The sequence below is a fragment of the Podarcis tiliguerta genome (assembly GCF_965153285.1).
Source record: "Podarcis tiliguerta genome assembly, chromosome: 8".
In the NCBI taxonomy this organism is placed as follows: domain Eukaryota; kingdom Metazoa; phylum Chordata; class Lepidosauria; order Squamata; family Lacertidae; genus Podarcis; species Podarcis tiliguerta.
This window is the reverse complement of record NC_139541.1, coordinates 70,889,465-70,917,011: the sequence shown is the minus strand read 5'-3', so window position 1 is coordinate 70,917,011 and position 27,547 is coordinate 70,889,465. Positions and strand designations below refer to the sequence as shown.

The 27,547-nt window shown below is 39.2% G+C and overlaps 4 long non-coding RNA genes across 4 annotated transcripts; all 4 read left to right on the top strand.

Annotated features, from left to right (window-relative positions):
* Nucleotides 1-384: 384 nt before the first annotated feature.
* Nucleotides 385-27,547, top strand: LOC310684823. Its single transcript, XR_014514830.1, has 5 exons — nucleotides 385-771; nucleotides 23,824-23,850; nucleotides 24,947-25,392; nucleotides 25,895-25,921; nucleotides 26,860-27,547. It is a non-coding gene; the product is annotated as an uncharacterized lncRNA (long non-coding RNA).
* On the top strand, nucleotides 4,279-15,201 carry LOC310684817. The gene is made up of 3 exons (XR_014514822.1): nucleotides 4,279-4,439; nucleotides 4,943-4,969; nucleotides 15,153-15,201. It is a non-coding gene; the product is annotated as an uncharacterized lncRNA (long non-coding RNA).
* Nucleotides 7,740-10,530, top strand: LOC310684824. The gene is made up of 4 exons (XR_014514831.1): nucleotides 7,740-7,764; nucleotides 8,248-8,265; nucleotides 9,430-9,450; nucleotides 9,988-10,530. It is a non-coding gene; the product is annotated as an uncharacterized lncRNA (long non-coding RNA).
* Nucleotides 17,955-21,890, top strand: LOC310684838. Its single transcript, XR_014514854.1, has 3 exons — nucleotides 17,955-18,167; nucleotides 21,395-21,415; nucleotides 21,863-21,890. It is a non-coding gene; the product is annotated as an uncharacterized lncRNA (long non-coding RNA).

Sequence of the window (27,547 nt, the reverse complement as noted above, 5' to 3'; positions counted from 1 at the left end):
CTGTCTGTTCTTCTTTATCTGCTCTTCCAACCCTAGTTTGCCTGTAAATTCTTTAGTTTGCCTGTAAATTCTCATTTTCCCGCATGAAGTGGGAGAATTCCTGCCTGAAGATAAAACTGTGTTACATGATATAGTTGTGGCTGGAGCTCCCATCATACAGTTTGCTAATCAGTTCAATTTGTTGTTCAATTTAAAATCTTGGTTTGTCTGATGTAGTGGACATGAGTATTATGGAACTTTTGTGTACTTATTGTATGATCTGGAGTGGGAAACTGGGAGGGAGGGCTTATCTGCCTCAAAATATGATATCACTGCCAGGGAAGAAAATGACGAACAATCTGTTCTCCAATTCTAATCATTTTACTATAGAAGGAAGCTTTGTTTGGCTGAGTTATCTCTTCTCTTCATAGTAGTGTTCGATCCCTGTGTGTGTTAGATTCAGTCTACATTTCCAGAAATAATAAATTGAAAAGTTTGTGCAAAAGCAACAAGTTTGATCACATTTTTTCTTAGAGGTTCAGGCAAGTATGGAATAACTCAGGACATAAAATTGGCTAAAATGAAGGCAGCTGTACGGCACGTGAAAGTAAATCAGTTTCCCTATGGTTTGCCTGTAAACTCTCATTTTCCCACATGAAGTGGGAAAATCTCTGACTCAGGATAAGACTGTGTTGTGTGGCATACTTGTGACTTCAGCTCCCACGATGCAATTTGCTAATCAGTTCATTTTGTTGTTCAATTTAGAGTCTTGGTGTGTCTGGTTTAGTGGACGTGAGTATTGTGGAACTTTTGTTTATTTATTGTATGCTCTGGAGTGGGAAACTGGGGGGGAGGGAGAGAGCGAGTACTTTTCTGCCTCAAAGTATGATCCCAGCCAGGCAAGTATATGACAATCTGTTCCCCAGTTCTAATCAGTTTGCTAAAGAAGGAACCTTTGTTTGGCTGAGTTTTCTCTTCTCTTCATAGTAGTGTTCGATCCCTGTGTGTGTTAGATTCAGTCTACATTTCCAGAAATAATATATTGAAAGGTTTGGTGCAAAAGCAACAAGCTTGATCACATTTTTCTTAGAGGTTCTGGTATCTCTTTGGATCTTATTACGTAGTTTATGAAAATATGGTAAAATTCTGCCTTTTGAATGCTGAGGTCTCCTATGTCAGGCACTTCAGTGATGAATGATTTAGCTGTTGAGTAAAGACTAGCTAATAAATTAAATTTTAGGCCCACCCAGGAATTTAAATTGCTTTATTGAACCCCCACATCCTGGGCTTTAATTTCATATCCTTTTGGGGGGCAGCTGATCGCCTAGTGCAAAGGCATCCTCTTCTCTTCAGAAAATTGTTGTACTGGAGATAAGAATTGTGGGTTTTTAATAAAGGTGTTTTTTAAAGGAAATGTCTGTAAGCAGGACCTAGCTGGTAACTAGTATAGCTGAACCTCCAGGCAGTTTCATGAAAGCACTTTCAAATTTTCCATGTTATGCCCCATCTCCACTAATACTTTGTCTTTGCACGTTGGACAGTCAGCTCTCCTTCATCTGCTTTTCTAACCTTAATGGAAAAGGAGAGTGAAGTCCACACCAAATCTATCAGCCTGGTTATTGCAGAGGGACCTTCCTTTCAGGAAGGTATGGAATTATCCAGGAAAGGAGATTGGCTAAAATGAAGACATGTGAGACTGCCTTTAGATCCATTTGCTTATTTATTCTGATCTTTCCCTCAGGAAAAGAGGGAATCCCTGCCTGAGGATGAGACTATGTGCTATGCGCCATTTCAGTGTCTGTATCTCCCACCATGCCATTTTCCACTGTAGGCTTTGAAACATCAAATATTCACATAGCATCCTTTCATGCTATGATACGATCCTCAATATGGGCAAGAACTAGAAAGAGAAACAAAACAGGAGGCCCCTGCAAGTCTCCCTTCTTCAATTTCTGTATCCTTAAACAGGACTTTGGCCAGGATACCTTTACATAGAGTTCTGTGTACTCATGGCTCTTCAGAAAAGACAATTGTCCTCTGTAAAGTAGCACAAATTATAAGGTTTCCAAATAACTTGTCTAATAAATTCAATTTGCTTTTCTATTTAGAAACTTGGAGAAACAGTGAACGTGAGTATTGTGAAACCTTTGTGTGATTACTATATGGTCTGTAGTAGTAATAAGAGAGGAAGGGAGGGAAGGAAGGAGGAATTTCCAAGAAAGGTCATACAAATATTTCCACCATTACTTTGACTTTGCAAGTTGGACAGCCTGCTCTCCTTTATCTGCTCTTCTAACTTTAATGAGTAGGAGAATGAACTCCATACCAAATATATCAGCCTGGCTGTTAGAGAGGGAGCCTCCTTTCGAGAAGGTATGGAAGAATTCAAGAAAAGAAATTGGCAAAAATGAAGGCAACTGCACAACATGTGAGACTGAATCAGCTTCCATTGGTTTGCCTTTATATTCTGATCTTTGCCACATGAAATGGCAGAATTCCTGCTTGAGGAATTAACTATGTGTTAGGTGGCACACCTGGGATCTCCCACCATACCATTTGCTAATCAGTTTGATTTGCTTTTCAGTTTAGGGTCTTGATGTGAATGCAGCCATGAATGTATTGTGATTCTTGAGTGGGTTTCCTATATGATTTATAGCAGGAAAGTGGAAAGGAGATGGGGAGGAAAGGAAAAGTTATTCTGTGTCACAATATATAATTTCAGCCAGGGAAGAATTCACAGAGCTAAAATGCTTGCCATTTCCAAAGCCAGGAATTAATTTTTTTAAGCATTCAGATATAATCTGCTGCCTCTTGTAGGTCTCCTTTTTTACACTTCTGTTTCCTTCAATCCTGGACCTTGGCCAGACATGAATGTCTAATAAATTCAATTTCCTTTTCTATTTAGAGCCTTGATTTGCAAAAGATGTTGGGAGTGAGTATTGTGAAACCTTTGTGTGATTGCTATATGGTTTGTAGTAGTAAAATGGGAGAAAGAAAGGGAAGGAAGGAGGAACTCTTCTGGGGCTCAGAGGATGATCCAAGGCATGGAAGAACTCATTAGGCGATAATGTTTGGCATTTTGCTGGCAACTAATGTTATTTGCCAGACCCATCCAGGGTCTAAAACTGCCTTAGTTCTGCACTCTCACTGCCTGGGCTCAGTCTCCATATCTTTGTCTTGGGCAGCGGATCTCCTTGGCATCATCTTCTATTCAGAAAATTGTTCTACTGGAAATAAGAATCTTGGTTTTTTGTTTTTTTAATATAAAGGCTTTTAGGAAATGTCTGCAAGCAGCAGCAGGCTGGCAACTAGTATAGCAGAACTTTCAAGCAAGTTCATAAAATTATTTCCACATTTTCCATGTATGCCCCATCTCCACTATTACTTTGTCTTTTCAAGTTGGACAGTCTACTCTTCTAACCTTAATGAATAGGAGACTGAATTCCACACCAAATGTATCAGCCTGACTGTTAGAGAGGGACCCTCCTTTTGGGAAGATACGGAATTATTCACGAAAGGAAATTGGCTAAAATGAAGGCAGCTATGCAACACATGAGACTGAATCAGTTTCCGTTGGTTTGCCTTTATATTTTGTTCTTTGTCACATGAAATGGGAGAGTCCCTGCTTGAGGATGAATCTATGTGTTAGGTGGCAAACCTGGGACTGGATATCCCACCATTTGCTAATCAGTTCGATTTGCTTTTCAGTTTAGGGTCTTGATGTGAATGCAGCCATGAATGTATTGTGATTCTTGAGTGGGCTTCCTATATTATTTGTAGTGGGAAAGTGGAAGGGAGTTGGGGGGGGGGGAGAGGAAAAGTTATTCTCTGTTACAATATATAATCTCATGCTGGGAAGAATTCACAGAGCTAAAATGCTTGTCCTTTCCTAAAGCAATGAATTCTTTTAGGCATTCAGATATAATCTGCTGCCCCCTGCAGGTCTCATTTTTTACATTTCTGTATCCTTAAATACTGAACTTTGGCCAGACACTAATATATAATAAATTCAATTTGCTTTTCTATTTAGAGCCTTGGACTGCAAGACAAACTGCAAGTGAGTATTGCGAAAGCTTAATGTGTTTACAATATGGTTTGTTGCAGAAAAATGGGTGGAAGAGAGAGAAGGAAGGAGGAACTCTTCTGATGATCCAAGGCATGGAAAAACTCGTTAGGCTGTAAGGCTTGCCATTTGGCTTGCAACTAATGTTATTTGCCAGCCCTCTTTACCAGAAGGTATGGAATGATTCAAAGAAGGAAATTGGGTAAAATCCTGGACTTTTGGCTAAACATCCTCTCAAACAGAGGACACTTTTACACAGTGGACTGTGTGTTGATGGTTCTTCAGAATAAACATTTGTCCTGTGTCAAGTATTGCAAAATATATGCTGTGCAAAGAACATGAAAGCCTAATATGTTCAATTTGCTTTTCACTGTAGGTTGTAGATCAATTGATGAAAGTGAGTATTGTGAAAGCTTTCTATGATTATTCTATGGTTTGTAGTGAGAACGTTCCATTTATTTCCATTTAGGGTGCTGTTGAGAAAGTTAATGTTTGCATTGTGAACCATTGTTTTGTCTACGTAGTCCATAATGGGAAAGTGGGAGAAAGGCGGGGAAGAAAAGAGTAGGTTCCCCCCCCCCCAATTGAATCCGAGTCTGGGAAGAACAAACAGACCTAATATGATTGCCCTTTCTTAAAGCTAGGCATTTGTCAAAGCATTTGCTGCCCCTCTAGATTCATAGCTCCCATTAAGGAAATGAAAGCTGGGGCGTCTCATTGTAGATCTCCCCAAGCAGTGTTTCATATGTATCTGGACTTTGATCTCCCTTCATATAGAGAGCACTTTTAAATAGCTGACAACCCTTCAAAGTAGATGACTTTCCTCTGTATAGGTGGGCACCTGACATAGTGTTAAGAGTACATAAAAGCCCAAGTAATTCCATTTGCTTTTCGATTTAGGATCCTGAGGTGCATTCGACACTGGAAGTGAGTATTTTGAAGTCTTTGTGTATTACCTATATGGTCTATTTTGTTTGAACCTCCCCCTGCAAAATGCAATTTTAGGTCCATCCAGGGTCTAAAATTGCCTTTCTAAATCCTCGCAGCCTAGGCCCTGTCTATATATCTTTGTTTTGGGCAGCTGATTTCTCTTTTGTTCAGAAAATAGTATTATCTTGAAAAGAAGAATCTGGGCTTTTAAGAGAGGCTTTTTAGGAAAGCTCTACAAGCAGGAGTTGGCTGGCAACAGTATAGCCGAACTTCCAAGCAATATCATGAAAATATTTTCAGATTTTCCTTGTATGCTCCAACTCCACTATTATTTTGTCCTTGCAAGTTGGACAGTCTACTCTGTTATCTGCTCTTCTAACCGTCATGGAAAAGGAGAGTGAACTCTACACCAGATTTACCAGCCTGGCTGTTAGAGAGGGACCCTCCTTTCGGGATGTTTTAGAATTACCATGGAAAGGAAAGTTTCTAAAATGATGGCAGCGATACAGGACGTGAGCCGGAATCAGTTCTCATTGGTTTGTCTGTATATTCTGATATTTTCTACATGAAAATGAGGAATCTTTGTCTGAGAATGAAACTTGGTCATTCCATGTCAAGTGATCCAACTTTTTACTTCATGTCATTCAATTTTGTTAATATTTTGTACACTTGTACAAACTATAATAGCAGTTACTTTAGGAATTTCTTTAAAAAGTTTTTCATTTAAAAGATATCTGAAAAGCTAGTAAGGCTTTTCTTTTAATAACGTGTTACAAAGCTGTGTTATAGCTTGCTGTTGCATGATAGAATGAACGCTTTGAAAGAATTCTTGTTAGTTCTTGATATGTATTGACCCAACTATGTGTAACGTGTCATATCTGTCACTGGATCTCCCATACCATTTGCTAATCAGTTCATTCTGCTTTTCAATTTAGCGTGTTGATGTGAATGGAGCCGTGGGAGTGAGTATTGAGATTTTTTTGTTTCGTTTTTAGTGGGAAAGTGGAAGGGAGATGAGGAAGAAAGGAAAAGTTATTCTCTGTCACAATATAACCTCAGCCAGGGGAGAATTCACAGAGCTAAAGTGCTTGACCTTTCCAAAGCCAGGAATTTTAAAAGATTATATTTTAGATATAATCTGCTGCACCCTGTATCCTTAAACTGGAATTTGGCCACATATTCTCTCAGAGGACACTTTTATATAGTGGACTGTGTACTGATGGTTCTTCAGAATAAACAACTGTGCTCTGTCAAGTGTTGCAGATTATAAGGGGCACAAACAACATGAAAGCTTAACAAGTTTAATTTGTTTTTCATTGTAGGGTTTGCAAAGTCTATTGGGCGTGAGTATTGCGAAACCTCTGAATGATTATTATGTTGTATGTAGTGTGAAAATGGAAAGCAGAAAGGGAAGGAAGGAGATGGTCAGAGGATGATCCCAGCAAGGGAAGAACTCATTGGGCTATAATGTTTGCCATTTGTTACAGGCAGGCAAGTTTTGATACCCAGGCAGAGAATTATAAAATTTAGCACAAAAACATAGGAAGTTCAACTTGTTATTTCCATTTAGTTCTTCTCTTTTTCAAAATATGATCCAAGCCAGGGAAGAACAGACAGAGTTAATATGATTGCCCTTTTTTATCGGTAGGCATTTGTGAAGAGCATTTGATTATCATTTGCTGCTTCCCTACATTCATTGCTGACATGAAGGAAATAAAAGCTGGGATGTCTTATTGTAGGTGTCTCCAAGATAGTGTAATGTGTAACTGGACTTGGATTGACATCCCTTCATATCTCTCAGGAGCCTCCCACAGCCTTCCAGAGGCCTTGCACAACCTTCCCAGAGTCTGGCAAGGTAGTAGCAGGCCTTGAGCGAATGGTTCCATGGGGCCTTCCTCACTTTGCATGGTTTTGCCTTTGTACGTAAACCCCCGAAACATGACGCCCATGGGACATGCAGATCTACTGTACTGTATATTGTCACTTCATATGACAAGTCTTGTGTTTCCTGTTGGCGTAAAGCTTTTGGGAACATTGGGGTGTGAATGCCTCATGATTACCTGGAGTATCTGAATTCTCCTAGTGTTATATCTCTTGAAGCCCATGCAATTTGAGTTGTATTAAAATGTTCATATCTCACATATCCTTCCTGGAAAAGGTCCCTTAGTGTTGCTAACAGCCATAATAAAAGCACGAATCCGTGAAGCAAAGGAAACATATGAAACAAAACCCCAAAACTACAGCAGTAATAAGAAACGTGGAAGACATAGTAACTTATCTCTTCCTGAAATCTACGTTGAAACAAAGACTGGGCATAACCACCCAAAAGGCCCTTTCTTTCACATTCACCAACAACAACACAGTTAGTGAGGCAAACCAGAGCCAGGCCTTTTCTGAAGATCAAAGTGAGTTTTCTCCTGAGACTCAGATGTCTTCCTGCCCCTGTGCCCCCATAAGGCCATTCAGTCCAGGGTCTCAAATTGTCTTACTGTGTAACCACAGATTGGATTCTGTTCCTGTCCTTTTGCTTTGGGAAACTGATTTCCGTGGCATCCTCTTTTAATTTGTGTCAAAATACCATTGTCCTGGAAGTGAAAATACACAAGGATTTTTGGGAAAGTTCTGGACTTGGAACAGGCATCCCTTCAAAAGAGAACACATTTTTATTGAAGACTGTCTGTTTTCAGTTATCTACTTTCAAAGACTGTCATCTGTAAAGTAGGGCACCTGAAAGCCTAATAAGTTCAATTTGTTTTTCAATTTAGAATCTTGATTTGTCCAAACTACTGGGCGTGAGTATTGTGGAACCTTTGTGTATTTATTACATAGTCTATAATAAACGGGAACTCAAGTTTCTTTCTCATACTGGTAACTCACAACTTAACTTATGCACATTCAGCTTTACTCACTTGGCAAAACGTAAATAAATAAGGGGGCAGACGTTTGAGGGGAGAAACTTTGTTAACCCTACCTTAGGAGAGTGTTTGGAGGTGCAAGGAGAATGTGTTTTGATTATACAAAATTTTGGCTTTATGCGTTGTGCCTGGAACGTAGCCCTCATGTATGTTGAGAGTCACTTCTGATACAGAGATGTGAACAGAAACAAGTATAATGTGTTTCTCCTGTGATATACTCAGAAATGGGGTGTGAATAGAAATAAACAACAATTTGATCTTTTCTGTATTTTCTTTAAATATATTTGATGATAAAATATATGGAAAAAAAAGCAAAAATCTAAAAAAACCCCATTGTTTCCCTTTGTAATACAACGACAGAGAAAGAAGAGATCTCCAGTAAGTATCCAATCCTCATTGTGACTTTTCAATTTAAAAAAAGAATTATTTATTTTTTAACATTTAGTCATGTGGTCGTATCCTGATTGATTCTGGTTCATGTCTTCTGGGAATCTGAAACTAATTCAAAGAGCCCAGGCATGGGTAGAATTTATTCTGGGCTCCTTCATTATACTGTTCTTTGGGCAGGTGTTTTTGGGGGGCCAGGGGGTCCTGTCTTTCTCATTGGGAAATTTTTATACTGCAACTTAAATCACAATTGAATTTTTTTTTTTTTTATGTGGGCTGGAAAACATCTAGTTATTTCCTAAAAGAGACCTTTTTGATGTTATGTCCCTCTGCTATATTTTTGTCCCTGTGGGTTGGTCTGTCTGGTATTCTCTCCTTTACCTTCTGTCCTAAGCCTTTTGGCAAATGATGATAGACATTTCACTGAATGTGTTAGCCCTAAATTTTAGGGAGGGGCCCTTCAGGAAATGATGAAGAAAGCCAAGGGGAAGAAAAAATCCAGTCTGCTGTAGAGATGAGGGGGAAATTAGATTCAGCTATCATTTTAAAGCCCACTTGCCTACTTCACACTTTCTGAAACAAAGTGCTGTACCAACTGGAACATATCAGCCCTTCTGAATTCAACATTCACTGAATGTTGCAGTGCTGCTCTCCAGGCAAGCAATGTGTACAAGAATGCATGGGGCAGGGTAAAAATATGCGTTAAAATGCATTTATTAGTTAAAGTAACATACAAAAAGTGCATTACATGACAGATTATTTGCAAGAATTTGAAATCCAGAAGGTTTCTTAGGAAACATATGGGAGCAGGATCTTGCTGGCAAATAGTATACCCAAATGATTTTTCTGAAAAGGGTTTTCAGATTTTCCGCATTATGCCCCACCTCCACTATTTCCTTCTCTTTGCAATTTGGTCGGCCTCCTCTCCTTTGTTAAGGAATTGCTCTGTAAAGAAAAATGACTAATAAAGAGGCAGCTGTGAAGCACATGAGACTGAATCAGTTCAGATCGCTTTTGCTTTCTCTTTTCATGTTTCCTTGATGAATAGGGGAATCCTTGCCTTAGGACCTAAATATGTGTTACATGACATTTCCACATGTTAAGCAGTTAAGAGAACATGACAGACTAACAAGTTGAATTTCCTTTTCAATTTAGCTTCTGGGTGGAGCAACTAGCGTGAGTATTGAGAAATCTTCATACCCTAAGATTTGTAGTGGGAGGGAGAAGGTCTTCTGTTGCTCATAGGATGATCCCACTGGGGGGGGGGGGGAAATTCACTACGCTATAATGTTTTCCATTTGTGAAAGGCAGGCATTATTACTCAATGAAGTTTGAATTCCAAACCAAGGAATTATAAAACTTAGCCTCATCAATAACTTATATTATCCTAGTGGCTGGCAACCAGTATAGCAGAATGTCCAAGCAATTCCATGAAAATATTTTCAAATTTTACATAAGTTACTTTTTGTTGTTGTTGTTTTACACATTTTCCACTATTACTTTGTCTTTGCACGTTAGACTGTCTGCTCTTCTTTATCTGCTCTTCTAACCCTAGTTTGCCTGTAAATTATTTAGTTTGCCTGTAAATTCTCATTTTCCCACATGAAGTGGGAGAATCCCTACCTGAAGATAAAACTGTGTTACGTGATATAGTTGTGGCTGGAGCTCCCATCATACAGTTTGCTAATCAGTTCAATTTGTTGTTCAATTTAGAATCTTGGTTTGTCTGATGTAGTGGACATGAGTATTATGGAACTTTTGTGTACTTATTGTATGATCTGGAGTGGGAAACTGGGAGGGAGGGCTTTTCTGCCTCAAAATATGATATCACTGCCAGGGAAGAAAATGACGAACAATCTGTTCTCCAATTCTAATCATTTTACTATAGAAGGAACCTTTGTTTGGCTGAGTTATCTCTTCTCTTCATAGTAGTGTTCGATCCCTGTGTGTGTTAGATTCAGTCTACATTTCCAGAAATAATAAATTGAAAAGTTTGTGCAAAAGCAACAAGTTTGATCACATTTTTTCTTAGAGGTTCAGGCAAGTATGGAATAACTCAGGACATAAAATTGGCTAAAATGAAGGCAGCTGTACGGCACGTGAGAGTAAATCAGTTTCCTATGGTTTGCCTGTAAACTCTCATTTTCCCACATGAAGTGGGAAAATTTCTGACTCAGGATAAGACTGTGTTGTGTGGCATACTTGTGACTGGAGCTCCCACGATGCAATTTGCTAATCAGTTCATTTTGTTGTTCAATTTAGAGTCTTGGTGGGTCTGGTTTAGTGGACGTGAGTATTGTGGAACTTTTGTTTATTTATTGTATGCTCTGGAGTGGGAAACTGGGAGGGAGGGAGAGAGCGAGTACTTTTCTGCCTCAAAATATGATATCACTGCCAGGGAAGAAAATGACGAACAATCTGTTCTCCAATTCTAATCATTTTACTATAGAAGGAACCTTTGTTTGGATGTGTTATCTCTTCTCTTCATAGTAGTGTTCGATCCTTGTGTGTGTCAGTCTACATTTCCAGAAATAATAAATTGAAAAGTTTGTGCAAAAGCAACAAGTTTGATCACATTTTTTCTTAGAGGTTCAGGCAAGTATGGAATAACTCAGGACATAAAATTGGTTAAAATGAAGGCAGCTGTACGGCACGTGAAAGTAAATCAGTTTCCCTATGGTTTGCCTGTAAACTCTCATTTTCCCACATGAAGTGGGAAAATCTCTGACTCAGGATAAGACTGTGTTGTGTGGCATACTTGTGACTGGAGCTCCCACGATGCAATTTGCTAATCAGTTCATTTTGTTGTTCAATTTAGAGTCTTGGTGGGTCTGCTTTAATGGAAGTGAGTATTGTGGAACTTTTGTTTATTTATTGTATGCTCTGGAGTGGGAAACTGGGAGGGAGGGAGAGAGCGAGTACTTTTCTGCCTCAAAGTATGATCCCAGCCAGGCAAGTATATGACAATCTGTTCTCCAGTTCTAAGCAGTTTATTAAAGAAGGAACCTTTGTTTGGCTGAGTTTTCTCTTCTCTTCATAGTAGTGTTTGATCCCTGTGTCTGTTAGATTCAGTCTACATTTCCAGAAATAATATATTGAAAAGTTTGGTGCAAAAGCAACAAGCTTGATCACATTTTTCTTAGAGGTTCTGGTATCTCTTTGGATCTTATTACGCAGTTTATGAAAATATGGTAAAATTCTGCCTTTTGAATGCTGAAGTCTCCTATTTCAGGCACTTCAGTGATGAATGATTTAGCTGTTGAGTAAAGACTAGCTAATAAATTAAATTTTAGGCCCACCCAGGAATTTAAATTGCTTTATTGAACCCCCACATCCTGGGCTCTAATTTCATATCTTTTTGGGGGGCAGCTGATTGCCTAGGGCATAGGCATCCTCTTCTCTTCAGAAAATTGTTGTACTGGAAATAAGAATTGTGGGTTTTTAATAAAGGTGTTTTTTAAAGGAAATGTCTGTAAGCAGGACCTAGCTGGTAACTAGTATATCTGAACCTCCAGGCAGTTTCCTGAAAGCACTTTCAAATTTTCCATGTTATGCCCCATCTCCACTAATACTTTATCTTTGCCCGTTGGACAGTCCACTCTCCTTCATCTGCCCTTCTAACCTTAATGGAAAAGGAGAGTGACGTCCACACCAAATCTATCAGCCTGGTTACTTGAGAGGGACCTTCCTTTCAGGAAGGTATGGAATTACCCAGGAAAGGAGATTGGCTAAAATGAAGACATGTGAGACTGCCTTTAGATCCATTTGCTTATTTATTCTGATCTTTCCCTCAGGAAAAGAGGGAATCCCTGCCTGAGGATGAAACTATGTGCTATGCGCCATTTCAGTGTCTGTATCTCCCACCATGCCATTTTCCACTGTAGGCTTTGAAACATCAAATATTCATATAGCATCCTTTCATGCTATGATATGATCCTCAATATGGGCAAGAACTAGAAAGAGAAACAAAACAGGAGGGCCCTGCAAGTCTCCCTTCTTCAATTTCCGTATCCTTAAACTGGACTTTGGCCAGGATACCTTTACATAGAGTTCTGTGAAGTTATGGCTCCTCAGAAAAGACAATTGTCCTCTGTAAAATAGCACAAATTATAAGGTGTCCAATTAACTTGTCTAATAAATTCAATTTGCTTTTCTATTTAGAAACTTGGAGAAACAGTGAACGTGAGTATTGTGAAACCTTTGTGTGATTACTATATGGTCTGTAGTAGTAATATGAGAGGAAGGGAGGGAAGGAAGGAGGAATTTCCAAGAAAGGTCATACAAATATTTCCACCATTACTTTGACTTTGCAAGTTGGACAGCCTGCTCTCCTTTATCTGCTCTTCTAACTTTAATGAGTAGGAGAGTGAACTCCACACCAAATGTATCAGCCTGACTGTTAGAGAGGGACCCTCCTTTTGGGAAGATACGGAATAATTCACGAAAGGAAATTGGCTAAAATGAAGGCAGCTGTGCAACACATGAGACTGAATCAGTTTCCGTTGGTTTGCCTTTATATTTTGACCTTTGTCACATGAAATGGTAGAATTCCTGCTTGAGGATGAAACTATGTGTTAGGTGTCATACCTGCTACTGAATCCCCCACCATTTGCTAATCAGTTCGATTTGCTTTTCAGTTTAGGGTCTTGATGTGAATGCAGCCATGAATGTATTGTGATTCTTGAGTGGGTTTCCTATATGATTTGTAGTGGGAAAGTGGAAGGGAGTTGGGGGGGGGGGAGAGGAAAAGTTATTCTCTGTTACAATATATAACCTCATGCTGGGAAGAATTCACAGAGCTAAAATGCTTGTCCTTTCCTAAAACAATGAATACTTTTAGGCATTCAGATATAATCTGCTGCCCCCTGCAGGTCTCATTTTTTACATTTCTGTATCCTTAAATACTGAACTTTGGCCAGACACTAATATCTAATAAATTCAATTTGCTTTTCTATTTAGAGCCTTGGTCTGAAAGACAAACTGCAAGTGAGTATTGCGAAAGCTTAGTGTGTTTACGATACGGTTTGTTGCAGTAAAATGGGTGGAAGAGAGAGAAGGAAGGAAGAACTCTTCTGTGACTCACAGATGACCCAAACCATGGAAGAACTCATTAGGCGATAATGTTTGCCATTTGGCTGGCAACTAATATTATTTGCCAGCCCTCTTTTCCAGAAGTTATGGAATGATTCAAGGAAAGAAATTGGGTAAAATCCTGGACTTTTGGCTAAACATTCTCTCAAACAGAGGACACTTTTACACAGTGGACTGTGTGTTTATGGTTCTTCAGAATAAACAATTGTCCTCTGTATTGCAAAATAAGTATTGCAAAATATATGTCGTGCAAAGAACATGAAAGCCTAATATGTTCAATTTGCTTTTCACTGTAGGTTTTGAATCAAATGTTGGACGTGAGTATTGTGAAAGCTTTCTATGGTTATTCTATGGTTTGTAGTGATAACGTTCCATTTATTTCTATTTAGGGTGCTGTTGAGAAAGTGAATGTTTGTATTGTGAACCATTGTTTTGTCTACGTAATCCATAATGGGAAAGTGGGAGGAAGGCGGGGAAGAAAAGAGTAGGTTCCCCCCCCCCCAATAGAATCTGAGTCAGGGAAGAACAAACAGACCTAATATGATTGCCCTTTCTTAAAGCTAGGCATTTGTCAAAGCATTTGCTGCCCCTCTAGATTCATAGCTCCCATTAAGGAAATGAAAGCTGGGGCGTCTCATTGTAGATCTCCCCAAGCAGTGTTTCATATGTATCTGGACTTTGATCTCCCTTCATATAGAGAGCACTTTTAAATAGCTGACAACCCTTCAAAGTAGATGACTTTCCTCTGTATAGATGGGCACCTGACATAGTGTTAAGAGTACATAAAAGCCCAAGTAATTCCATTTGCTTTTCGATTTAGGATCCTGAGGTGCATTCGACACTGGAAGTGAGTATTTTGAAGTCTTTGTATATATGGTCTATATGGTCTATTTTGTTTGAACCTCCCCCTGCAAAATGCAATTTTAGGTCCATCCAGGGTCTAAAATTGCCTTTCTAAATCCTCGCAGCCTAGGCTGTGTCTATATATCTTTGTTTTGGGCAGCTGATTTCTCTTTTGTTCAGAAAATAGTATTATCTTGAAAAGAAGAATCTGGGCTTTTAAGAGAGGCTTTTTAGGAAAGCTCTACAAGCAGGAGTTGGCTGGCAACAGTATAGCCGAACTTCCAAGCAATATCATGAAAATATTTTCAGATTTTCCTTGTATGCTCCAACTCCACTATTATTTTGTCCTTGCAAGTTGGACAGTCTACTCTGTTATCTGCTCTTCTAACCGTCATGGAAAAGGAGAGTGAACTCTACACCAGATTTACCAGCCTGGCTGTTAGAGAGGGACCCTCCTTTCGGGATGTTTTAGAATTACCATGGAAAGGAAAGTTTCTAAAATGATGGCAGCGATACAGGACGTGAGCCAGAATCAGTTCTGATTGGTTTGTCTGTATATTCTGATCTTTCCTACACGGAAATGAGGAATCCTTGTCTGAGAATGAAACTTGGTCATTCCATGTCAAGTGATCCAACTTTTTACTTCATGTCATTCAATTTTGTTAATATTTTGTACACTTGTACAAACTATAATAGCAGTTACTTTAGGAATTTCTTTAAAAAGTTTTTCATTTAAAAGATATCTGAAAAGCTAGTAAGGCTTTTCTTTTAAAAACGTGTTACAAAGCTGTGTTATAGCTTGCTGTTGCATGATAGAATGAACGCTTCGAAAGAATTCTTGTTAGTTCTTGATATGTATTGACCCAACTATGTGTTACGTGTCATATCTGTGACTGGATCTCCCATACCATTTGCTAATCAGTTCAATCTGCTTTTCAATTTAGCGTGCTGATGTGAATGGAGCCTTGGCAGTGAGTATTGAGTTTTTATGTTTTGTTTTTAGTGGGGAAGTGGAGATGAGGAAGAAAGGAAAAGTTATTCTCTGTCACAATATAACCTCAGCCAGGGAAGAATTCACAGAGCTAAAATGCTTGCCCTTTACAAAGCCAGGAATTTTAAAAGATTATATTTTAGATATAATCTGCTGTACCCTGTATCCTTAAACTGGACTTTGGCCACATATTCTCTCAGAGGACACTTTTATATAGTGGACTGTGTACTGATGGGTCTTCAGAATAAACAACTGTGCTCTGTCAATTGTTGCAGATTATAAGGGGCACAAACAACATGAAAGCCTAACAGGTTTTATTTGTTTTTCACTGCAGAAAGTGCAAGGTCTATTGGGCGTGAGTATTGTGAAACCTTTGAATGATTATTATGTTGTATGTAGTGTGAAAATGGAAAGCAGAAAGGGAAGGAAGGCGGTGGTCAGAGGATGATCCCAGCAAGGGAAGAACTCATTGGGCTATAATGTTTGCCATTTGTTACAGGCAGGCAAGTTTTGATACCCAGGCAGAGAATTATAAAATTTAGCACAAAAACATAGGAAGTTCAACTTGTTATTTCCATTTAGTTCTTCTCTTTTTCAAAATATGATCCAAGCCAGGGAAGAACAGACAGAGTTAATATGATTGCCCTTTTTTAAAGGTAGGCATTTGTGAAGAGCATTTGATTATCATTTGCTGCTTCCCTACATTCATTGCTGACATGAAGGAAATAAAAGCTGGGATGTCTTATTGTAGGTGTCTCCAAGATAGTGTAATGTGTAACTGGACTTGGATTGACATCCCTTCATATCTCTCCATAGCCTCCCACAGCCTTCCAGAGGCCTCGCACAACCTTCCCAGAGTCTGGCAAGGTAGTAGCAGGCCTTGAGCGAATGGTTCCATGGGGCCTTCCTCACTTTGCATGGTTTTGCCTTTGTACGTAAACGCCCGAAACATCATGCCCATGTCAATTGCAGATCTACTGTACTGTATATTGTCAGTTCATATGACAAGTCTTGGGTTTTCTGTTGGTGTAAAGCTTTTGGAAACAATGGGGTGTGAATGCCTCATGATTAACTGGAGTATCTGAATTTTCCGAGTGTTATATCTCTTGAAGCCCATGCAATTTGAGTTGTATTAAAATGTTCATATCTCACATATCCTTCCTGGAAAAGGTCCTTTAGTATTTCTAACAGCTGTAATAAAAGCAAGAATCCGTGAAGGAAAGGAAGCATATGAAACAAACAAGCATCATGTAATATGAACCTGGACTTGATTCCATATTGTTCAACTGGACTTGGACCAGGCATCCCCTCTAAGAGAACACATTTTAATTGAAGACTGTCTGGTGATAGTTATCTATTTTCATAGGCAGTCATCTGTAATGTAGGGCACCTGAAAGCATAATAAGTTCAATTTGTTTTTCAATTTAGAGTCTTGATTTGAACAACTTACTGAGCGTGAGTATTCTGGAACTTTTCTGTATTTTTTATATAGTCCGTAGTGGGAAGGTAGTAGGGAGGCAAGGAGGAAGCTCTTTTCTGCCTCAGAATATGATCCTAGCCAGAAAAGAATATGACAAATAATCGATTCTCCTGTTCTAAGCAGCCTACTATAGAAGGAACCCTTTGCAGCTGAATTATCTCTTTTCTTCATAGTAGTGTTAGATCATGGTATATATTAGATTTGGTCCACATTTCCAGAAATACTATCTTGAAGAGTTGGGTACTTAAGCAACAAGGTTACTCATAGTTTCCCACAGAGTTTCAGGTGTCTGTTTGGATCTTAGTAGGCCACTCCCTTCCCTGGGGTCGGGGTTGCGGGCAGGCTCCCAGTGTGGGGAGAGAGCCAGTGTGGTTAAGAGCGATGGACTTGTAATCTGGGGAACCGGGTTCGCGTCTCCGCTCCTCCACATGCAGCTGCTGGGTGACCTTGGGCCAGTCACACTTCTCTGAAGTCTCTCGGCCCCACTCACCTCACAGAGTGTTTGTTGTGGGGGAGGAAGGGAAAGGAGATTGTGAGCCGCTTTGAGACTCCTTAGGGTAGTGAAAAAGCGGGATATCAATTCCAAACTCTTCTTCTTCTTCCCACCGAGTTCAGCGGGGGTGTGGCAGTGCCCTCACATCATGGGGGAGTCCCAGCCGCGTCACACCCCCACTGACCAATCCAGTCGGCCGGGGCCGGGGCTTATAGCATTTACGCAGCCACACGGCCTGGTTGTTCTCCATCTTGGTTCCTGCCTCAGCACATCCACAGGGCTCCCCCTACTGGTGGTTGACCCTAACTGGACTACCTGCATGTCGGGCAGGAGTCAGATATAGTCAGTTAAATTCCAATGCCTAAGCCAATACCACTCACATTCTGTGACCAATTAAGTTGTGGCCTTTATTAGCCCATTAACCTAAAATACTGGTGCCCATGTGTTTTATTATTCAACAAATGGGGGAAGGCTCAGGGCCTTGACATGCAATGCAGCACATGGAAATATGGGACAATGCTGCCTCTTGGATGTTGAGGTCCTCTCCCTTATACACCTCAGTGATGAATGCTTGAGCTGCTGAGGAAAGACTAACGATATACACACTTCTATATTTCAGGGTGTTACTGGTGCAGTTGTGAGTATTGCTGATACTTTTAAATGAGCAATATTTTGGTTTACAATGAAAGGGGCATTATTACTATTATTAATATTATTTAACTAGATGATACCCAGTAGCTTCTGTTGCATTTGTGTGTAATCTTTGCTTGTGGCCCTCTAATACAGAGATGTGTACAGAAACAAGTATAATGTGTTTCTCCTGTGATATACTCAGAAATGGGGTGTGAATAGAAATAAACAACAATTTGATCTTTTCTGTATTTTCTTTGAATATATTTGATGATAAAATATATGAAAAACAAAAAAGCAAAAATCTAAAAAAACCCACATTGTTTCCCTTTGTAAAACAACAGCTGAGAAAGAAGAGATCTCCAGTAAGTATCCAATCCTCATTGTGACTTTTCAATTTAAAAAAAGAATTATTTATTTTTTAACATTTAGTCATGTGGTCATATCCTGATTGATTCTGGTTCATGTCTTCTGGGAATCTGAAACTAAATCAAAGAGCCCAGGCGTGGGTAGAATTTATTCTGGGCTCCTTCATTATACTGTTCTCTGGGGAGGTGTTTTTGTGGGGGCCGGGGGGTCCTGTCCTTCTATTTGGGAAATTTTTATACTGTAGCTGAAATCACAATTAAAAAATATATATCTTTGATGTGGGCTGGAAAACATCTAGTTATTTCCTGAAAGAGACCTTTTTGATGTTATGTCCCTCTGCTATATTTTTGTCCCTGTGAGTTGGGCTCTCTGGTATTCTCTCCTTTACCTTCTGTCCTAAGCCTTTTGGCAAATGATGATAGACATTTCACTGAATGTGTTAGCCCTGAATTTTGGGGAGGGGCCCTTCAGGAAATGATGAAGAAAGCCAAGGGGAAGAAAAAATCCAGTCTGCTGTAGAGATGAGGGAGAAATTAGATTCAGCTATCATTTTAAAGCCCATTTGCCTACTTCTCACTTTCTGAAACAAAATGCTGTAGTAACTGGAACAAATGAGCCCTTCTGAATTCAACATTCTCTGAATGTTGCAGTGCTGCCCTCCAGGCAAGCAGTGTGTACAAGAATGCATGCGGCAGGGTTAAAATATGCATTAAAATGCATTTATTAGTTAAATTCACATACAAAAAGTGCATTGCATTACAGATTATTTGCAAGAATTTGAACATTAGGCAAAAGTGCATATAAGTCTTCTATATTAGGGGAAAATGCACCAAAATGCAAAAGGATTTTCTCGAGGGCTTAAAAAAAAATCACAAAGTGTGAAAATGTGGAGAACAGATCTTCAGGATGGGAAAATAAGGATCTGAGAGAAACCAGAAGGGACATATTTGGCCATCCCCAGCCTGATGGCAACTGTGAACCACATCTAACTGAAGCACTTGGGATCCATCCTAAAATAGGTGCCTCAGGATGGCTAAGAAGTAATGTAAGAAGAGTAGTCATTGAAACCAAGAAAGCATACAAAGCAACACCACTGCAAACTGCCAGCAAGGACAGACATGGGAGAAATATCACTTATCTAGTAGTGAAATGTACATTTAAACTTTGTTGTGTTTAGCTGATGCCCAAGAGATGGAACTCTTCCGTGACTGAGTTCCATAACCTGAGCACAGCCGCCAAGAAGACCCTATCACCCATGCTCACCAAGCACACCACAGTTGGTGATGGATATTCATGTGTCTTCCTGTGTGCTCCACCCCAAATAAGACCACTCAGTACAGGGCCTGAACTCTTTCTCTCTGTATTTGCTGGGGGGAGCTGATCTTCTTGGCACCCACTTTTCCTTCTGTTCAGAACATTGTTCCAGTGGAAGTGAAAATCCAGAAGGTTTCTTAGAAAACATATGGAAGCAGGATCTGGCTGGCAAATAGTATACCCAAATGAACACCCCAATGATTTTTCTAAAAAGGGTTTTCAGGTTTTCCGCATTATGAATAGGGGAATCCTTGCCTTAGGACCTAAATATGTGTTACATGACATTTCCACATGTTAAGCAGTTAAGAGAACATGACAGACTAACAAGTTTAATTTCCTTTTCAAATTAAGGTTCTGGGTGGAGCAACTAGCGTAAGTATTGAGAAATCTTCATACCCTAAGATTTGCAGTGGGAGGGAGAAGGTCTTCTGTTGCTCATAGGATGATCCCCCTGGGGGGGAAATTCACTACGCTATAATGTTTTCCATTTGTGAAAGGCAGGCATTATTACTCAATGAAGTTTGAATTCCAAACCAAGGAATTATAAAACTTAGCCTCATCAATAACTTATATTATCCTACTGGCTGGCAACCAGTATAGCAGAATGTCCAAGCAATTGCATGAAAATATTTTCAAATTTTACATAAGTTACTTTTTGTTGTTGTTGTTTTACACATTTCCCAGTATTATTTGTCTTTGCACGTTAGACTGTCTGCTCTTCTTTATCTGCTCTTCTAACCCTTGTTTGCCTGTAAATTCTTGAGTTTGCCTGTAAACTCTCGTTTTCCCACACGAAGTGGGAGAATCCCTGCCTGAAGATAAAACATTCATGTCTTCTGGGAATCTGAAACTAAATCAAATAGCCCAGGCGTGGGTAGAATTTATTCTGGGCTCCTTCATTATACTGTTATTTGCGGAGGTGTTTTTTGGGGGCCGGGGGGTCCTGTCCTTCTCTTTGGGAAGTTTTTATACTGCAACTTAAATCACAATTAAAAAAATTAAAATAAAACAATTTTAAAAATATATATCTTTGATGTAGGCTGGAAAACATCTAGTTATTTCCTAAAAGAGACCTTTTCGATGTTATGTCCCTCTGCTATATTTTTGTCCCTGTGAGTTGGTCTGTCTGGTATCCTCACCTTTGCCTGCTGTCCTAAGCCTTTTGGAAAATGATGTTAGACATTTCACTAAATCTGTTAGCCGTAAATATTGGGGAGGGGAACTTCAGGAAATGATGAAGAAAGCCAAGGGGAAGAAAAAATCTAGTCTGATGTAGAGATGAGGGAGAAATTAGATTAACTTATGATTTTAAAGCCCACTTATCTACTTCTCACTTTCTGAAACAAAATGCTGTACCAACTGGAACATATCAGCCCTTCTGAATTCAACATTCACTGAATGTTGCAGTGCTGCTCTCCAGGCAAGCAATGTGTACAAGAATGCATGGGGCAGGGTAAAAATATGCGTTAAAATGCATTTATTAGTTAAAGTAACATACAAAAAGTGCATTACATTTGCAAGAATTTGAAATCCAGAAGGTTTCTTAGCAAACATATGGGAGCAGGATCTTGCTGGCAAATAGTATACCCAAATGATTTTTCTGAAAAGGGTTTTCAGATTTTCCGCATTATGCCCCACCTCCACTATTTCCTTCTCTTTGCAATTTGGTTGGCCTCCTCTCCTTTGTTAAGGAATTGCTCTGTAAAGAAAAATGACTAATAAAGAGGCAGCTGTGAAGCACATGAGACTGAATCAGTTCAGATCGCTTTTGCTTTCTCTTCTGATGTTTCCTTGATGAATAGGGGAATCCTTGCCTTAGAACCTAAATATGTGTTACATGACATTTCCACATGTTAAGCAGTTAAGAGAACATGACAGACTAACAAGTTGAATTTCCTTTTCAATTTAGCTTCTGGGTGGAGCAACTAGCGTGAGTATTGAGAAATCTTCATACCCTAAGATTTGTAGTGGGAGGGAGAAGGTCTTCTGTTGCTCATAGGATGATCCCACTGGGGGGGAAATTCACTACGCTATAATGTTTTCCATTTGTGAAAGGCAGGCATTATTACTCAATGAAGTTTGAATTCCAAACCAATGAATTATATTATATTATATTTTACATAAGTTACTTTTTGTTGTTGTTGTTTTACACATTTTCCACTATTACTTTGTCTTTGCACCTAGGACGGTCTGTTCTTCTTTATCTGCTCTTCTAACCCTAGTTTACCTGTAAATTCTTTGGTTTGCCTGTAAATTCTCATTTTCCCACATGAAGTGTGAGAATCCCTACCTGAAGATAAAACTGTGTTACGTGATATAGTTGTGGCTGGAGCTCCCATCATGCAGCTTGCTAATTAGTTCAATTTGTTCAATTTAGAATCTTGGTTTGTCTGATGTAGTGGACATGAGTATTATGGAAGTTTTGTATATTTATTGTATGATCTGGAGTGGGAGACTGGGAGGGAGGGCTTTTCTGCCTCAAAATATGATATCACTGCCAGGGAAGAAAATGACGAACAATCTGTTCTCCAGTTCTAAGCAGTTTACCATAGAAGGAACCTTTGTTTGGCTGAGTTTTCTGTTCTCTTCATAGTAGTGTTCGATCCCTGTGTTATATTCAGTCTACATTTCCAGAAATAATATATTGAAAAGTTTGGTGCAAAAGCAACAAGCTTGATCACATTTCTAGACTACAGTATAGATTTCTCTAATATATTGAAAAGTTTGGTGCAAAAGCAACAAGCTTCATCACATTTTTTTAGAGGTTCTGGTATCTCTTTGGATCTTATTACGCAGTTAATGAAAATATGGTAAAATGCTGGCTTTTGATTGCTGAGGTCTCCTATTTCAGGCACTTCAGTGAGGAATGATTGAGCTGTTGAGTAAAGACTAATAAATTTAATTTTAGGCCCACCCAGGAATTTAAATTGCTTTATTGAACCCCTACATCTTGGGCTCTAATTTCATATCCTTTTGGGGGGCAGCTGATCGCCTAGGGCATAGGCATCCTCTTCTCTTCAGAAAATTGTTGTACTGGAAATAAGCATTGTGGGTTTTTAATAAAGGTGCTTTTTTTAAAAGGAAAGGTCTGTAAGGAGGTCCTGGCTGGTAACTAGTATAGCTGAACCTCCAGGCAGTTTCCTGAAAGCACTTTCAAATTTTCCATCTTATGCCCCATCTCCACTAATACTTTGTCTTTGCACGTTGGACAGTCCACTCTCCTTCATCTGCCCTTCTAACCTTAATGGAAAAGGAGAGTGACGTCCACACCAAATCTATCAGCCTGGTTATTGCAGAGGGACCTTCCTTTCAGGAAGGTATGGAATTATCCAGGAAAGGAGATTGGCTAAAATGAAGACATGTGAGACTGCCTTTAGATCCATTTGCTTATTTATTCTGATCTTTCCCTCAGGAAAAGAGGGAATCCCTGCCTGAGGATGAAACTATGTGCTATGCGCCATTTCAGTGTCTGTATCTCCCACCATGCCATTTTCCACTGTAGGCTTTGAAACATCAAATATTCATATAGCATCCTTTCATGCTATGATACGATCCTCAATATGGGCAAGAACTAGAAAGAGAAACAAAACAGGAGGGCCCTGCAAGTCTCCCTTCTTCATTTTCTGTATCCTTAAACAGGACTTTTGCCAGGATACCTTTACATAGAGTTCTGTGTACTCATGGCTCCTCAGAAAAGACAATTGTCCTCTGTAAAGTAGCACAAATTGTAAGGTGTCCAAATAACTTGTCTAGTAAATTCAATTTGCTTTTCTATTTAGAACCTTGGTTTGGGAGACAAGTTGAAAATGAGTATTGTGAAACCTTTGTGTGATTACTATATGGTCTGTAGTAGTAATATGAGAGGAAGGGAGGGAAGGAAGGAGGAATTTCCAAGAAAGGTCATACAAATATTTCATGAAATGGCAGAATTCCTGCTTGAGGAATTAACTATGTGTTAGGTGGCACACCTGGGATCTCCCACCATACCATTTGCTAATCAGTTTGATTTGCTTTTCAGTTTAGGGTCTTGGTGTGAATGCAGCCATGAATGTATTGTGATTCTTGAGCGGGTTTCCTATATGATTTATAGCAGGAAAGTGGAAAGGAGATGGGGAGGAAAGGAAAAGTTATTCTGTGTCACAATATATAATTTCAGCCAGGGAAGAATTCACAGAGCTAAAATGCTTGCCATTTCCAAAGCCAGGAATTAATTTTTTAAGCATTCAGATATAATCTGCTGCCCCTTGCAGGTCTCCTTTTTTACACTTCTGTTTCCTTAAATCCTGGACCTTGGCCAGACATGAATGTCTAATAAATTCAATTTCCTTTTCTATTTAGAACCTTGATTTGCAAAAGACGTTGGAAGTGAGTATTGTGAAACCTTTGTGTGATTGCTATATGGTTTGTAGTAGTAAAATGGGAGAAAGAAAGGGAAGGAAGGAGGAACTCTTCTGTGACTCAGAGGATGATCCAAGGCATGGAAGAACTCATTAGGCGATAATTAGGCATTTGGCTGGCAACTAATGTTATTTGCCAGACCCATCCAGGGTCTAAAACTGCCTTAGTTCTGCACTCTCACAGCCTGGACTCAGCCTCCATATCTTTGTCTTGGGCAGCGGATCTCCTTGGCATCATCTTCTATTCAGAAAATTGTTCTACTGGAAATAAGAATTTTGGGTTGTTGTTTTTTAATATAAAGGCTTTTAGGAAAGGTCTGCAAGCAGGAGCAGGCTAGCAACTAGTATAGCAGAACTTCCAAGCAAGTTCATAAAATTATTTCCACATTTTCCATGTATGCCCCATCTCCACTATTACTTTGTCTTTTCAAGTTGGACAGTCTACTCTTCTAACCTTAATGAATAGGAGACTGAATTCCACACCAAATGTATCAGCCTGACTGTTAGAGAGGGACCCTCCTTTTGGGAAGATACAGAATAATTCACGAAAGGAAATTGGCTAAAATGAAGGCAGCTGTGCAACACATGAGACTGAATCAGTTTCCATTGGTTTGCCTTTATATTTTGACCTTTGTCACATGAAATGGTAGAATTCCTGCTTGAGGATGAAACTATGTGTTAGGTGTCATACCTGCGACTGAATCCCCCACCATTTGCTAATCAGTTCGATTTGCTTTTCAGTTTAGGGTCTTGATGTGAATGCAGCCATGAATGTATTGTGATTCTTGAGCGGGTTTCCTATATGATTTGTAGTGGGAAATTGGAAGGGAGTTGGGGGGGGGGGGGAGAGGAAAGTTATTCTCTGTTACAATATATAACCTCATGCTGGGAAGAATTCACAGAGCTAAAATGCTTGTCCTTTCCTAAAGCAATGAATTCTTTTAGGCATTTATATATAATCTGCTGCCCCCTGCAGGTCTCATTTTTTACATTTCTGTATCCTTAAATACTGAACTTTGGCCAGACACTAATATCTAATAAATTCAATTTGCTTTTCTATTTAGAGCCTTGGTCTGAAAGACAAACTGCAAGTGAGTATTGCGAAAGCTTAGTGTGTTTACGATATGGTTTGTTGCAGTAAAATGGGTGGAAGAGAGAGAAGGAAGGAAGAACTCTTCATGGTTTGGATGACCCAAACCATGGAAGAACTCATTAGGCGATAATGTTTGCCATTTGGCTGGCAACTAATATTATTTGCCAGCCCTCTTTTTCAGAAGTTATGGAATGATTCAAGGAAAGAAATTGGGTAAAATCCTGGACTTTTGGCTAAACATTCTCTCAAACAGAGGACACTTTTACACAGTGGACTGTGTGTTTATGGTTCTTCAGAATAAACAATTGTCCTCTGTATTGCAAAATAAGTATTGCAAAATATATGCCGTGCAAAGAACATGAAAGCCTAATATGTTCAATTTGCTTTTCACTGTAGGTTTTGAATCAAATGTTGGGCGTGAGTATTGTGAAAGCTTTCTATGGTTATTCTATGGTTTGTAGTGATAACGTTCCATTTATTTCTATTTAGGGTGCTGTTGAGAAAGTGAATGTTTGTATTGTGAACCATTGTTTTGTCTACGTAATCCATAATGGGAAAGTGGGAGGAAGGCGGGGAAGAAAAGAGAAGGTTTCCCCCCCAAATAGAATCCAAGTCAGGGAAGAACAAACATACCTAATATGATTGCCCTTTCTTAAAGCTAGGCATTTGTCAAAGCATTTGCTGCCCCCCCTAGATTCATAGCTCCCATTAAGGAAATGAAAGCTGGGGCGTCTCATTGTAGATCTCCCCAAGCAGTGTTTCATATGTATCTGGACTTTGATCTTCCTTCATATAGAGAGCACTTTTAAATAGCTGACAACCCTTCAAAGTAGATGACTTTCCTCTGTATAGGTGGGCACCTGACATAGTGTTAAGAGTACATAAAAGCCCAAGTAATTCCATTTGCTTTTCGATTTAGGATCCTGAGGTGCATTCGACACTGGAAGTGAGTATTTTGAAGTCTTTGTGTATTACCTATATGGTCTATTTTGTTTGAACCTCCCCCTGCAAAATGCAATTTTAGGTCCATCCAGGGTCTAAAATTGCCTTTCTAAATCCTCGCAGCCTAGGCTATGTCTATATATCTTTGTTTTGGGCAGCTGATTTCTCTTTTGTTCAGAAAATAGTATTATCTTGAAAAGAAGAATCTGGGCTTTTAAGAGAGGCTTTTTAGGAAAGCTCTACAAGCAGGAGTTGGCTGGCAACAGTATAGCCGAACTTCCAAGCAATATCATGAAAGTATTTTCAGATTTTCCTTGTATGCTCCAACTCCACTATTATTTTGTCCTTGCAAGTTGGACAGTCTACTCTGTTACCTGCTCTTCTAACCGTCATGGAAAAGGAGAGTGAACTCTACACCAGATTTACCAGCCTGGCTGTTAGAGAGGGACCCTCCTTTCGGGATGTTTTAGAATTACCATGGAAAGGAAAGTTGCTAAAATGATGGCAGCGATACAGGACGTGAGCCGGAATCAGTTCTAATTGGTTTGTCTGTATATTCTGATATTTTCTACATGAAAATGAGGAATCCTTGTCTGAGGATGAAACTTGGTCATTCCATGTCAAGTGATCCAACTTTTTACTTCATGTCATCCAATTTTGTTAATATTTTGTACACTTGTACAAACTATAATAGCAGTTACTTCAGGAATTTCTTTAAAAAGTTTTTCATTTAAAAGATATCTGTAAAGCTAGTAAGGCTTTTCTTTTAAAAACGTGTTCCAAAGCCGAGTTATAACTTGCTGTTGCATGATAGAATTAACGCTTTGAAAGAATTCCTGTTAGTTCTTGATATGTATTGACCCAACTATGTGTAACGTGTCATATCTGTGACTGGATCTCCCATACCATTTGCTAATCAGTTCAATCTGCTTTTCAATTTAGCGTGCTGATGCGAATGGAGCCTTGGCAGTGAGTATTGAGATTTTTTGTTTTGTTTTTAGTGGGAAAGTGGAGATGAGGAAGAAAGGAAAAGTTATTCTCTGTCACAATATAACTTCAGCCAGGGAAGAATTCACAGAGCTAAAATGCTTGCCCTTTACAAAGCCAGGAATTTTAAAAGATTATATTTTAGATATAATCTGCTGCGCCCTGTATCCTTAAACTGGACTTTGGCCACATATTCTCTCAGAGGACACTTTTATATAGTGGACTGTGTACTGATGGGTCTTCAGAATAAACAACTGTGCTCTGTCAAGTGTTGCAGATTATAAGGGGCACAAACAACATGAAAGCCTAACAGGTTTTATTTGTTTTTCACTGCAGAATGTGCAAGGTCTATTGAGCGTGAGTATTGTGAAACCTTTGAATGATTGTTATATTGTATGTAGTGTGAAAATGGAAAGCAGAAAGGGAAGGAAGGAGATGGTCAGAGGATGATCCCAGCAAGGGAAGAACTCATTGGGCTATAATGTTTGCCATTTGTTACAGGCAGGCAAGTTTTGATACCCAGGCAGAGAATTATAAAATTTAGCACAAAAACATAGGAAGTTCAACTTGTTATTTCCATTTAGTTCTTCTCTTTTTCAAAATATGATCCAAGCTAGGGAAGAACAGACAGAGTTAATAAGAT